We start from the raw sequence: 14,759 nt of genomic DNA on the forward strand, positions 1-14,759 counted from the left end.
ATTCATTTCTGGTCCGTCGTTTGGGGCCTGTTTAAATTCTTAGGCATTATTTTAGCTCCCTGAATGGAAGTGTCACGCCTGGATCTTTCTAGCACTCCCCGGAAGCTATCTCTATGTGCAGCACACCTCTGGCGTTCAAGGTCAGGACATCAGGACCCGCTTTCTGCTGCCGACTTAGCCTTTCTCGGGGTGCCCTGAATTTCCCTCGGGCGGCAGCCGAGCTGAACTGGGATTTGGTGACAAGCCGGCGTTGGGCCCCGCCTGTCCTTCATGAGTGTCATAGACTGCCGTCAGCGCCCCTGTCCCTGCAGATGGATCACGCTAATCCTTCCAGGCTGTCTGCCCACAGCAACCCCCGCGCTTGAATCTCCCTGGCTCCTTCCCCGGACCCTCCTCTGCTCTGTCATGGCTTTATTGAACCGCAGAGGTCAGAACGGCCTGCAAAATCCTCACTGCCGTGTTTTAAAGACGAGAAAAGAAAGCAAACAGCATCCACTCACCACCCACCCACACACACACACATATAGGGGAAATGTCTATGTAAGGGAAATGTCTATATGATATATAAACACATACAGGAAATGTGTGTGTGTATGTGTGTGTGTGTGTGTGTGTGTGTGAATAGTTGTGATACATAGACATAAACTGGTGAAACGTCTATGTAAGAGAAATGTCTATATAATATATACACATATATAGGAAATGTATGGATGTGTGTGTGTGTGTGTGTGTGAATAGTTGTGATGCATAGACATAAACTGGTGGGCGTCTTTCTCTGAATAGTTAGCATGTGGTCAGTGTTGCTCAATTCCAATATATGGGAATATACATATGAAATGTCTATGTAAGGGAAATGTCTACATGATATATATACATATATAGGAAATGTGTGTGTGTGTGTGTGTGTGTGTGTGTGTGTGTGTGAATAGTTGTGATGCATAGACATAAACTGGTGAGCATCTTTCTCTGAATAGTTAGCATGTGGTCAGTGTTGCTCAATTCCAATATATGGGAATATATATATGAAATGTCTATGTAAGGGAAATGTCTACATGATATATATACATATATAGGAAATGTGTGTGTGTGTGTGTGTGTGTGTGAATAGTTGTGATGCATAGACATAAACTGGTGAGCATCTTTCTCTGAATAGTTAGCATGTGGTCAGTGTTGCTCAATTCCAATATATGGGAATATATATATGAAATGTCTATGTAAGGGAAATGTCTACATGATATATATACATATATAGGAAATGTATGGATGTGTGTGTGTGTGTGTGTGTGAATAGTTGTGATGCATAGACATAAACTGGTGAGCATCTTTCTCTGAATAGTTAGCATGTGGTCAGTGTTGCTCAATTCCAATATATGGGAATATATATATGAAATGTCTATGTAAGGGAAATGTCTACATGATATATATACATATATAGGAAATGTGTGTGTGTGTGTGTGTGTGTGTGAATAGTTGTGATACATAGACATAAACTGGTGAAACGTCTATGTAAGAGAAATGTCTATATAATGTATATACATATATAGGAAATGTATGGATGTATGTGTGTGTGTGTGTGTGTGTGTGTGTGTGTGTGTGAATAGTTGTGATACATAGACATAAACTGGTGGGCGTCTTTCTCTGAATAGTTAGCATGTGGTCAGTGTTGCTCAATTCCAATATATGGGAATATATATATGAAATGTCTATATAAGGGAAATGTCTACATGATATATATACATATATAGGAAAAGTGTGTGTGTGTGTGTGTGTGTGTGTGTGAATAGTTGTGATACATAGACATAAACTGGTGGGCATCTTTCTCTGAATAGTTAGCATGTGGTCAGTGTTGCTCAATTCCAATATATGGGAATATACATATGAAATGTCTATGTAAGGGAAATGTCTACATGATATATATACATATATAGGAGATGTGTGTGTGTGTGTGTGTGTGTGTGTGTGTGTGTGAATAGTTGTGATGCATAGACATAAACTGGTGAAACGTCTATGTAAGAGAAATGTCTATATGATATATATACATATATAGGAATTGTATGGATGTATGTGTGTGTGTGTGTGTGTGTGTGTGTGTGTGTGAATAGTTGTGATACATAGACATAAACTGGTGAGCATCTTTCTCTGAATAGTTAGCATGTGGTCAGTGTTGCTCAATTCCAATATATGGGAATATATATATGAAATGTCTATATAAGGGAAATGTCTACATGATATATATACATATATAGGAAATGTGTGGTCTGTTTAAATTCTTAGGCATTATTTTAGCTCCCTTTTAGTCTATATGATATATATACATATATAGGAAATGTGTGGATGCGTGTGTGTGTGTGTGTGTGTGTGAATAGTTGTGATGCATAGACATAAACTGGTGAGCATCTTTCTCTGACTATTTAGCATGTGGTCAGTATTGCTCAATTCCAACATATGGGAATATATATATCAAATGTCTATATAAGGGAAAAGTCTATATAATATATATACATATATAGCAAATGTGTGTGTGTACACATCTATGTGTGTGTGTGTGTGAATAGTTGTGATACATGGGCATGAACTGGTGGGCGTCTTTCTCGGAATATTTAGTATGTAGCCAGTGTTATTCAATTCCAATATATGGGAACATATAGACATATAAACATACATATATACACATATTTATACATATAAATGAAATGTCTATATACAGGAAATGTGTGTGTGTACACATCTATGTGTGTGTGTGTGTGAATAGTTGTGATACCGGGACATGAACTGGTGGGCGTCTTTCTCAGAATATTGATCGGCCCCTGTGTTGCTCCATTCCGACATGTATCAGTGCTTGGGAAGTAGGCAGGGTCACCCCTTCAAACCTCTCCTATGAATTCCCAGGAAACCAGAGGGAAAGAAGCATCCTGAGCTTTCCGCCAACACGGGTGACGACTCATGGAGAAGCTTGGAGACTCCATTCCTGTGCTCTGGGATCTGGCTGGTGTTCTATGCGGGACTCAGCAGCAAAGAAGGGGCTTTGTCAGAGTGCAGTGCCCTCCCAGGGTGGGACACTTGCTGGGTTCCTCCTGTAAAAGTCCATGACTTTCTGAGAGTCGGAAGAGCCCAGTTGGTTTCAGCATACTGAGCAGCTGTACCCAATAACACAAAAAAAGTGAATCCAGGTTCCAGCTCCCTGGGAGCTGGCTTCCGGCTGGCCATCCAGGACGGTGGGCCGCCACTGAGCAGGGTCGGGTGGGAGAGTGTTCTCTGCCCCGAGCAATCTTTTAGGGGCCCGGCTTCCATTCCTGGTGTACAAGGTTTCCCTGGGACGCGGCTAGAAGGGCCTTTCTCTGTCAGACAGTGGAAAGGGGGAAATACCCAGAGGAAGTTCATGGAGAGTTTCAGGGGCCAGGCTTAGAGGTGGCCTCCATCACTTCCACTCTCCGTGGTAGAGCATCTCACTGGGGGTGAGACTGCCCATCGTCCCTGGGCCACAGGCCATCAAAGAGGAAACCCATGTGGTGAACAGGGACGGGTTTTTGTGATACCGGCATTGCACACTTGGACTTGAGGTATTTCAGCGCAGAGGCTGGATTTCAACTCAGAAGACGGCTCCGGTTTTGGAAGCTGTAGCAAAAACCAAGGCTGATCCTGCACCAAGCCAGAGATGGGGGTCCAGAGAAGCACAAGCAGAGGCGGAAGTAAGTGCCGGACACTGAGAGAAGAGGAGGCTCTCTGGAGGCCAGCACAGAGGGAGGCCAGGAGTCCTGTGCACATCTTACAGTACGGAGTTTCCTGAGGGTTGTTAAAGTCCCGGCTGGCTTTATACAGAAGGAATGATTTTAATATGGTGCAGGTTATAAAGCAGCTCCGTCATGGGGAGGGATTTTATTTCTTCTAATCTTACCGCAAATACGTTTTTTCTGACTGTTGTAAGGTAAACACAGACCCTTGTAAAACCATCCCTTTTCTTGTAAGCCCTGCCCCTGTGCAGAAAAAGCCCAAGGTATGTACAAATACTCACTTTCTGGTTCCTAATGGTTTCTAATTCCATCTCTGATTGAAGAGCTGCACATCCAGAACACACTGGCTCCTCAAAACTTTCTTTCAGAAATAAACTCTATTGTTAATATTGAAATAAACATGAAGCCATGCTTGGCATGAGCTCAAATGCATTAGGAAGTTTCACTCAAAAATTCTTTTTTGTACCAGGGATTGAACCTGAGAGTGCTGAACCACTGAGTCACATCCCCAGCCCTTCTTATTTTTTTTTTTTTAAATTTTGAGACAGGGTCTTGCTAAGTTCATTACAGCCTCGCTAAATTTCTGAGGCTGGCCTCAAACTTGCGATCCTCCTCTCTCAGCCTCCCAAATCAACAGGATTCCAGGCATGCACCACTTGAAACCTTAGCCTATTTTAAAGACCAGTACCCATGATATGCTTTTGAAGTCTTCTCATGGGGGAATATGTTTTCTTTTGCATGGCTGTAGAATTTGTGTGTGTTAAAGCTCGATGCCCAAATCTCCATTTCTCCTCCCCTCCAGTTTAGAGTCTGCAGGAGAGCTGGACCTAACCCGATGTTTTCTTTCTTGTCATCCGACTTCCTGAAGATGCGCGGGACCCACGTCTTCAAGCTTTTTTCATGAATGTCAGCAATTTCTGCATTTAAGAATGGATTTCTTTCCGTTAATTCAGGACCCCTGACATTATGATGAAAGACTTCTTTTTTTAGAGTTTAGCTGACTCAACCAACTACACCGTGTTCAACTTCTTTCTGTTTCAAAGGCGAGAGAAAGAATTAGACTTGCTGAATTCTCCAGGCATATCTATGCGAGTAGCTCATCAAACACAGTTTATCATCTGTTGTTTACACTTTTTCTTTTTCTTTTCCTCGTGCTTGAAAAAATGGCAAAATATTTTTAGGGTCAACAGGCATCGGTCTAAATTGCTGGTGTATTCAGACAGGAATCCACCCTCGACTTATTGACGATAGCTGGCAAAACCTTTTTTGTGACCTGCAGCCAAAGGATATACTAACAGACTAAGAACCTAAGGGCAACCCAGGTGATAAGCAGTTTCTCACATCTGTGTTCGGGGTCAAGATAAAGTACAGGTTCTGTACGTGCTGTTATATCCAGGAAGGTGGAACGTAGTTTTTCACACTAAAGGCAAAGTTCAACAATCCCGACAGAACAGTATCAGTTGCCCATTTTAAGTATTATTTCTCAGCATATAGCCAAAGGACTTAAAATCAGCCTACTAAGGTGACACGGGCACATCAATGTTCATGGCTGCTCAATTCACAAGAGCTAAACTCTGGAACCAACCTAGGTGCCCTCCAAGAGAGGAATGGATAAAGAAAATGTGGTACATATACACAATGGAATATTACTCAGCCTTAAAGAAGAATGAAATAATGGCATTTGCAGGTAAATGGATGGAGTTGGAGACTATCATGCTGAGTGAAATAAGCCAAACCCAAAAAACTAAAGGCTGAATGTTTTCTCTGATAGGTGGATGCTAATTCACAATAAGGGGAGAGGGGAGAATAGAAGTTCACTGGATTAGACAAAGGGAAATGGAGGGAAGGGAGAGGGATGGGGATAGGAAAGACAGTGGAATGATTCGGACCTAACTTTGGTATGTTCACCTATAACTACACCGCAGTGAATCTCACCACCGTGTGCGTCCACCCGACACTCATTTTAATTAGTCCTAAACTCCAGGATGCTGGCCTTCAAGAGTCGTGTGTTACAATGCTGAACAATGTGTTGTGATGTGAGTAGCTTTGTTTTTAGTAAGTGCTGCTGGGTTTTCAGCCTGATGCTTTTGCGCTGAATCATCAGCCTCGTGCAAAGACACCCTTTGGTGTCTGAGATGAGTGGGGTTACTTCCCGTCCAGGAAAATAATGCAACTTCTCAGCGGGCGCTATTAGGTTCTAAAATGCATTTTGGAGACAATATTTAAAAGGTTTGGGTTTTGGTGTAGTAACCAAGAGATCAATGTGGAAGAGTCTCCAGCTAGATATGGAAATTTAGGTTAAATTAATGTCATATTTTCAGCCAAATTGAAAAAAAAATTGAATAATAGATTTGGGGTAAGATGTAAGTCCCTCAGACGAGACAAAAGGACTGAATTTCTTCTTGACAATTTACACCAGAATAAATTGTTTGTAATTTGAGCATCTATTTATAAAATGAAAATATGGGAGATTGATGACATCTTTACATTTGAAAAAGTAAATCACCCAGAAGTAAAAAATGAAATGCATTATAAATTTACAAATTGTGAACTCTGCATCATACACACGTGCACACACTTACTCCAATCTGTTAGAAATCCAAAGACAAATGAGAATTTGGAGAAAAAAAAGAACTTTCAACAATATGGCTAGTTAAAAGGCTTTCCTTTCTAAATTAAGAGCTCTTAGAAATTGGGCTGGGGTCGTGGCTCATCTCTTACAAATAAAAAAGCAACTCCAGATCAATATGGACAAGAATTGGAACAAGTTCAAAGAAGATAAAATATAGCTGGGGGCGATGATGCACGGCTGGAATCCTAGCTCCTCAGGAGGCTGAGACAGGAGGATTGTGAGTTGGAGGCCAGCCTCAGCAATTTAGTGTAATCCGGTATCCAAAAAGAAGTTCACTTGGCTAGAATACAGTCACCTTTCTGACGCTTCTCCGAGGTCCACCTACCTAGTTGTAAAATCCAGATTTAGCGAAGAGTCCTGCAAGTTTGTTTGATGAGAACTCGCAAACCTCGAGATACAATCACCCTTAAACACCAACCACCCTTTGTATCCAGTTGGGACTCTCCATTCGCTATCCCCCGGTGATGTCTGAGCACCCTGGCTGGCCTCCAGGGGTGAGGTCAGTTTTCTGCACGCCTCCACTACCTTGCTCCCCCTGGTTTCTCCTCTCGGTAGCTTTTCTGTGCAGAGACGCAAGCCCTGTGCCTGGGCTGTGAATTCCCAGCCGTTCTTGCTGAAGGCAGAGTGGAGTCCAGTTCCTCTCCCACACTGAGAGACAGGGCTGCCCTGGTCCCCACAGCTTTGGTGACCCTCCGAGATCAAGTCTTTCCTACTGGGCTTCAACAAGGACCATGGAATAGATTTTTCTTTAAGACACACATCGTAGAAAATATTGCATGTCACAAAACACCAAAGAATGCTTTTTTAAGGGAAAAAAAAAACCCAGCAAGTTGCTTTTTACACCTGACTCGATGAGCGGGCATCTGGTACTGGAGAGATGCCCGGCAGGACGGCAGGAAGCTAATGGCCGGAGGAGCCTGGGAAGCAGATGTTTCTAAAGGCGGCTCCCCAAAGAGACCTTCCTACCGCCGCCTGGCCAGGGGGCCCCGGAAAAGAAGCTCCTGCATGAGGTCCCTCCGTCCCTCGGTCATTTCAAACATGTGTCGTTTCAAACTGGGGACATTTCTGTGCAAAGGCTGGTATGACCAGCTGGGATATCCAGCTCATCATTTTGTGCTGGCGCTGGAGGAGGCTAAGAAGGACGAAAATGTCCACGATGAATGTCAAAGTGGGAATGTCCACGTCGTGCTACGGTGCTGGACTCTGATGACCCGGTTTTTCTACCCAAATTAGCCTTTTCTGTAAAGAAAAGGTGAAACCAGACTATCGGCCGAGTCTGGAGAATTCGGATACATTGTAGCCCGTGGTATTAATCAATGTCAATCTGTAGTCGAGATCACTCTGATGTAGTGAAGCTTTGAAGGATTTTTAGAAGGGCCTCCGGTCTCTACCCCGTAATGGTCAGCAGCACCTCTTTGCCTGATTGTGAAAACCGTCCCTTACAAAGGGTGTCTGGGTGAGTGTATGCTGGGCACCGAACCCCAGACCCAGCCCTTTTTATTCTGAGACAGGGTCTTGCTAGATGCTTAGGGCCTCACTAAGTGACTGAGGCTGGCCTCCAACTTGCGATCCTCCCGCCCCAGCCTCCCGAGTTGCTGGGATTACAGACATGCAGCACCGTGTCAGCTCGTGTGATTCTTCACATGAGAACCTATTTGCTGTGTCACTCAATCTGGACATCTGTGTCTTTACATACATTCTCACGAATTCTTCTCCCACGTATGACCCTGTTCTCCCTGTCTCTTCCTAGATTGTTGTAAAACACACTCTAATATTTCAAAAATATGTTGCCTGACTTTCTTTCCGATGTCCCAGGCACTTGCCCTGGATTCTTTCTGTCCTCTATAAAGAATAATACGCTGCTGATTCTCTCTGATTGTCCTCCACGCCCTTGAGCCGTGAAATGTCATTTTTAGAAAACGAATTCAGTGGAATTTTGAAAAAAAAATATATATATAAATGATAACCAAAGCGCATTTAGGATCTTTTCCTTTGTGTGATAAAAATGAAATCGTGAAGACCTGTTTCTTAGGAGGCCGATTTGGTGTTACCAGGCTACAAGGGTTTTGCATGCTTGCAGTTGCGACGTAATGGGAGACCAAGTCAAAGAGCCACGGCCGACCCACTAATTTAACTTTGTCCCACCGTCGAGCAGCTGGTGTGTCCGAATGTGAACTAATGAAACTGAGAGAATGAAATGGACCCAATGACGCTCCCTGCCTGCAGGGTGACATCGCGGGGAAGTCCACTTTCGTGGTTGATTATAATGCACCCATTTTACAAAGGAATCGATGGAAGCAGAGAGGAGAGCGAGGGGCAGGGGAGGAGGAGGGAGGGAAAAGGAGCGTCGCGAGCGTTCACGATTACGTCAAGGTGAGCCCCAGTTAGGTCCAACTGGGACGCTCCAGGAGCGGCATCTGAAGAACGCAGGCTTCACCGTGTTCTGGACCCTTGAAGAAGCCCAGGGGCGAAACAGACCAATGGCGTGTTTGCAGGGGGTGAGGAAGACAGGAGACGTCCTGCAAATCCCGTCAGGGGTGTCTGTCACCCAGACCGGAATCTTACCAGGCGTCAGCGTCTCCCTCTGAAAAGAGGAGGCAGGCGGGTGGGGGACCCTTCTCCAGATTTATGAGGCATGAGAACTGATTTCTGCAGAGCGACCCCGTCCAGGACAGGACTTGCTTCTGGGGTCAGGGATATATATTTTTAAATTCTTTTTAATTTGTCCTACTAGTTGCAGATGACAGCAGACGGCATGGATGCATTTTGACAGATCAGACATAAATGGAGGGTCATCTCTCATTTTTCTGATGGTCCATGTTGCAGGATCACATGGTCATGCAGTCACACATGCACATGACCCAGCTATCCCACTCCTTGGTTTATACCCAAAGGACTTAAAACCAGCACACTACAGAGACGCAGCCACATCAGTGTTTATAGCAGCTCAACTCAGCATAGCTAAACTGTGGAACCAACCTAGGTGCCCTTCAGCAGATGGATGGATAAAGAAACTGTGGTATATATATCTATATCTATATCTATATATGCACACACACATACACACACACACACACACATATATATATAAAGAAAATGTGGTACATATGTGTGTGTGTGTGGTATACATGGAATATTACTCAGCCTTAAAGAAGAATGAAATGATGGTATTTGCTGGAAAATGGATGGAGTTGGAGAATGTCACGCTAAGTGAAATAAGCCAAACCCTAAAAAACCAAAGGCCAAATGTTTTTTTCTGATATGTGGCTGCTATTTCACAATGGGGGTGGGATAGGGAAGAATAGAGTTAGTCTCTTTTCTTTTTCAAACTGATTTACCAAGTTGTGATTCATATACCATGAAACTCACCTGGATGGTGGTCGCTAGTAATCTAGAGAGGTGTGCGACCTCGGCACACACCAGTTAGAGGACCTTTCCATGCGTCCTAAAAGTCCCCTTGGGTGTCGAGCCCTTCTCTCACCCCCGCCCGTGGCACCTGCAGGCCTGGGAGACCCATGGACAGTGGGAACCTGCAGGTAAGGGCATGAGTCCCCAGGCCGGGCCTCTGGGCTGGTCTCCCGGGCGTCTTCTACGAAGAGCTTACCAGGGCCATTCTGCCGTGCTCTGGGTCTTAGGACGCTCCTGTCCCCGCAGACCAACCTGCTGTGCCCAGAGCCAGGCTGCAGGCCCAGGAACAAGGCTGCTCCCTGCCCATAAAACACAGATAACCTGTCGGGGTGACAGTCTGTGCCCTCCACTCAGAACCAAGGTTCCAGACTCAGGAAGACGGTGTGGTTTAAAGCAAAGCCTGTCGGCCGTAAAACCTCTAAGAACAAGTTCCCGTTAGAACCAGGCAGGGCGGGTGGCCAGGGTGACCGAGAGCTGCCTGCAGATTTTTAGCTTGTGATTTTCGTCTCACTATAGAGTGATCCATGGCCCCTCGTGGGTTTTGCCTGGGTACCTGTGGGAAAGACCGTAGGGCCCAAGAAATCTGGCTGTCCGTCAAGAGTTAGGAGGAGGGACTCTGAGAACTTCCCCAGTGGATCCGGGAACAGAGGGGTCTGGGGTCCTCGTCTTGCAGATGACCCTCTGAGACCGCTTTGTTTTCGAGTCAAATTTGCTCTATTTTGCTAGTTTGTGTCCTGCCTGGAAGTTTCTCCTGAAAGAACCCAGGAGCCGTGAAGCACGAGACCCGCAGAGTCCTAGGACCACCGCGGGAAACCTTGTGGGGTTACCCCGGGTGTCCTTCAGCTGGACCCCTGTCGGGTCCTGGTGGAGCTCAGAACGTGACCCCCCAAGGTGAGGCAACCCTCTCCCCCTCAGTCTCCCCCAGGGCGGGCTGTCGGGACGGGAATTCCTTTTCCTAAGGCAGAGCCTGGAACCCGGGACCCCCTCTCTGCAACCAGCCACCCAAACTCAGAGCCTCCCACCCGCCTCCCTGCCGCTCTGCAGAAGAGCTGTCCACAGAGGGCTTCCCGGGACCACCACCTGTCACCAGCCCTTCCTCTGGGTCGACGAATGTGCCTCTTCTGGGCTTTGGAATGAAGGGCAATCATTCAATTGTGGATGTTTTTCATCGGTTTTCCTCACTTTGTAAAATTGTTTTGTTTTTGAGGTTCAACCGTGTGGTAGAGTGGACCCCTAGATATATATGGTACCAGGGGTTGAACCCAGGGGCGCTTCACCACTGAGCCACACCCCCGCCCTCTTCATATTTTATTTAAAGACGGGGTCTGCCAAGCTGCTGAGGCCTCCCTAAGTTGCCGAGGCTGGCCTTGACCTGCGATCCTCCTGCCTCAGCCTCCCGAGCCCTGGGGTTAGCGCCGAGGATTAGCTGGCCGTTCTTGTCCTGAATGCTATGGTGATCCTGAAAGTGCAGCCAGGTCTCGCTCACCCCTCCCGGGGAGCGACTCTCGGACACCTCTCCCTCCCCTGCCTGCTCTGTCTTCTCGACGCTAACCCAACACTAAAGCTAGCAAGAAACGCACAGAGCCTTGGTTCCCAAGCCTTCGCCAGTCCCAAGGTGTGGGTGAAGGTCACACCTGGAAGCGGGCTTCCAGAAACCCTGACCACCTCAACAGCCAGTCTCCAGGCGCCCTGGCCAGTGCAGAGACTTTGGCCACTAAGCTTCTTTAGCTGCACTGGACGGTGGAGAGCCGTGTGGCTGAGGTCTTGCAGCCCTCTCCCCAGAAGAGGCTTTGAAACATCCACCCGGAACCCACGTTCCTTTCCCTGGAAAATCATATAAAAGACTCTCCCTTAGGGCTGAGATGGCCACTGAAGGCAAGAGCCGACCACCTTCCAAAGCTGCCGGCTCCTTCTCCGTCACCGTCAGTTCACGGGCTCGATCAGGCATTGCAAAGGAAACCCCGTGTGCTTCCAATATCGGCTGGTTACGCTGCATCTTTAGAACTGGCATCCCTAAGAGGGGATTGACCAGACCCATCGTAGGCTAGTTAGATGTTGGTCAGAGGATACAAAGTATCCATTGGACACTTAGCAAGTTCAAGAGTTCTGCGGGGCCACTGGTGACTATTGTTACTAACAATTCGAAAACAGCAAAGAGACCAGATTGTAAGTGTTCTCATTACCCATGAAGGTAATGCATAGGTGTATTAGCTTGTTTTCGCCGTTCTGCAACGTATATGGATTTGGAAACATCAAGCTTTATACTTTAAATAGGTCGTCCTCTGTGTCCGTGGGTTGCACATCAAAATGACGCAGCCACATCAATGTTTATAGCAGCCCAACTCAATATGGTTAAACTATGAAACCAACCTAGGTGCCCTTCAATAGACGAATGGATAAAGAAAATATGGCATATAAATAGAATGGAATATTACTCAGCCTTAAAGAAGAATGAAATTCTGGCATTTGCTGGTAAATGGATGGAACTGGAGAATATCATGCTAAGTGAAATAAGCCAAACCCAAAACACCAAAGGCTGAATGTTTTCTCTGATATGCAGATGCTAATTCACAATGGTGGGGTGCTAGGGAAGAATAGAGGTGCTTTAGATTAGGTAGAGGGAGTGAAGGGAGGGAAGGGTGTGAGGCAGGAAGGACAGTAGAGTGAACAGACATGATGACTCATGTGCATGTGTGACTGCATGACCATGTGATCCTGCAACATGGACAGTCAGAAAAATGAGATGACACTCCATTTATGTCTCATCTGTCAAAATGCATCCATGTCACGTGCAACTGATTAGAACAAATTTAAAAAATTAATAGAAATAAAAAGTATCTATATTTCCTGAAAATTGCATCTTAATTAAACATGTACAAACCTTTTACTTGTTATTATCTATGCAATACGGAATAATAATCGCTTGCATATCATTTGCATTGCATGAGACATAATAATCTGAAAATGATTTAAATAGGAGCACATAAATACGTGTATTATACACAAATCCTACATCATCTTATATAACGTCTTGAACCTCTGCAAACGTTGGTATCTGCAGTGGATTCTGGAATCAATCCCACATGGATACTGAGGGGCAACTCTATGCAATTTTTGTTTGTCCCTTAGAAATAAAATTAAAATAATATGCGAAAAGCTATCGTAGAGCATCTCATGCAGACCGGGAGATTCCTGTCCAGTAGGTTTGTGGTCCTGACCATCACAGTTCGGATTCAGTATCCTTTCTGATACTATTATCACCACCGACCTTATTCTTTCAGCAGAAACGTCTGGGGACCATCTCTGGGTATTCACTGTTTATAGGGCTTTGTGTCAAATCTGCTCGGCAACTTTTACATTTGTTTTTCTTACTACGGGGCCCGACATGTGGTTCCCGGAGTTAGGAGATGTTCAATACATACTTGTTGAATAAATCACGAAAACCAAAACACATAAATAGTGCTGCAACCATTTATAATACTAAAACAATAATAAAAAGGTTATATTTGCAAAAAAAAGGGTCTAATGCATCATTTTGGCGTGAATTCCTTGCACCTGGGTCTCAGGCCTGGTGGTGCTCAGCAATCACTCGTTGAATGAATGAACGAAGGCTTCAAACTTTTAAATATCGCACCCGGCAGGGAGAGGTTTAACAGAGGCATGTGATTCTTACCTTTCCCGTGCTCTCGATCAGCAAGCTATAGGTTTCCGTTGGGCTGTGGTCTAAATCACAGGGTCGTGATTCTGGGAAAATTCAGAAATTGTCGCAAGCGGTTGTTGAAGAGGAGGAGACTTGAAGGTGGAGGAGACTTCAGAAGGTAGAGGGGTGGAGTAGCCTCGGGCGAGCGCGATTCCCCAGGTCGGAGGGCAAGGGGGAAACTTTCAGCAGCTTTACCACTTTTCCTTGCAGGAGGGATTTGAGAAAGCCTTCTACCCGCAGAGCCCTAGTGCCCGGAGACTGGCAGGCCCTGTGGGCAGGTCTCGGTCCTCATCAGCCCCGGGACTCAGAGAGCACAGTTGGAGGAGGTACTGACCGAGCCTGTCTTCCAAGACACGTGGGAAAGCGAGAGGAGGGGGAGAGAAACGATCTCAAAAGGAACGTTTCCCACATGAATTTCCCGTGGTTTCAGGAAAGGTGGTTTTGATGCGGGAGGCCCTCGGGCGCGGGCTTAATTTTGTTGGCTCATGATGTACGGCCGCGGGAAGGTGTTGCTCCTGAAAAGCCATCAAAATATAATTAAGAAGTTGGCAGATGCGACGTCTCATGGCTGGCTTTGTTTATATTTTTTAATAAAAAAAAAAAAAAGCAAACCCCAGTCGTGCGCTGCTTGGAGAACAAAGGCCGTAAACCAAGAGAGAGGATTTGCACACTTGGAAAATAAGGCGCTGGGCTCTCCTGGCAAAGGGCAGGATCGGGGAGGGAGAGAGACACAGATGGCTCAGGACCAAGATGCGTCTGTTACTCCAAAGACTCTCTCTCATTGGCTCCTTGGACCTAAAACTTCTAATTAAAATGTAGCCATGACAGGTATCCAGCCGGAAGCAAAGGCAATTTAAAAACTCTCGCTGATGGATGGTGCGTCTCTGCACAAACGGTGGGTGTGCGATCCATTCACGTAAAGTCTCTCCAGACTTCGTATTTTGAAGGAAGGCTTTGCCCCGGCTTCATTTCATGCTCCGCAGACTCCACGCTTCATGCCGTCGCTCGAAATGGCCTCCGTGATTCCCCGTCCCCCAAACGACGGTCATATCATTAAAGGAAGCATCGCGATCTCCTTCGTTTGAACCAATTCACAGCCTAGACCTTGGTTGGGATGGAACAGGATGAAGGGTTAGATTCAGAGAGTGGGTTTCCGAGGGTTTTAGTCTCTCCACTATGGACTGGTCTATTTTCCACACCCCTAAGGAAGAATCATTTTCATAAAGAGAGAACAAACGTCTATGATGGATTTGCCTCTCCATGTGTGCACATCCTAAACTGAAGAGCC

Source organism: Sciurus carolinensis, chromosome X (genome assembly GCF_902686445.1).
Source record: "Sciurus carolinensis chromosome X, mSciCar1.2, whole genome shotgun sequence".
Lineage (NCBI taxonomy): Eukaryota > Metazoa > Chordata > Mammalia > Rodentia > Sciuridae > Sciurus > Sciurus carolinensis.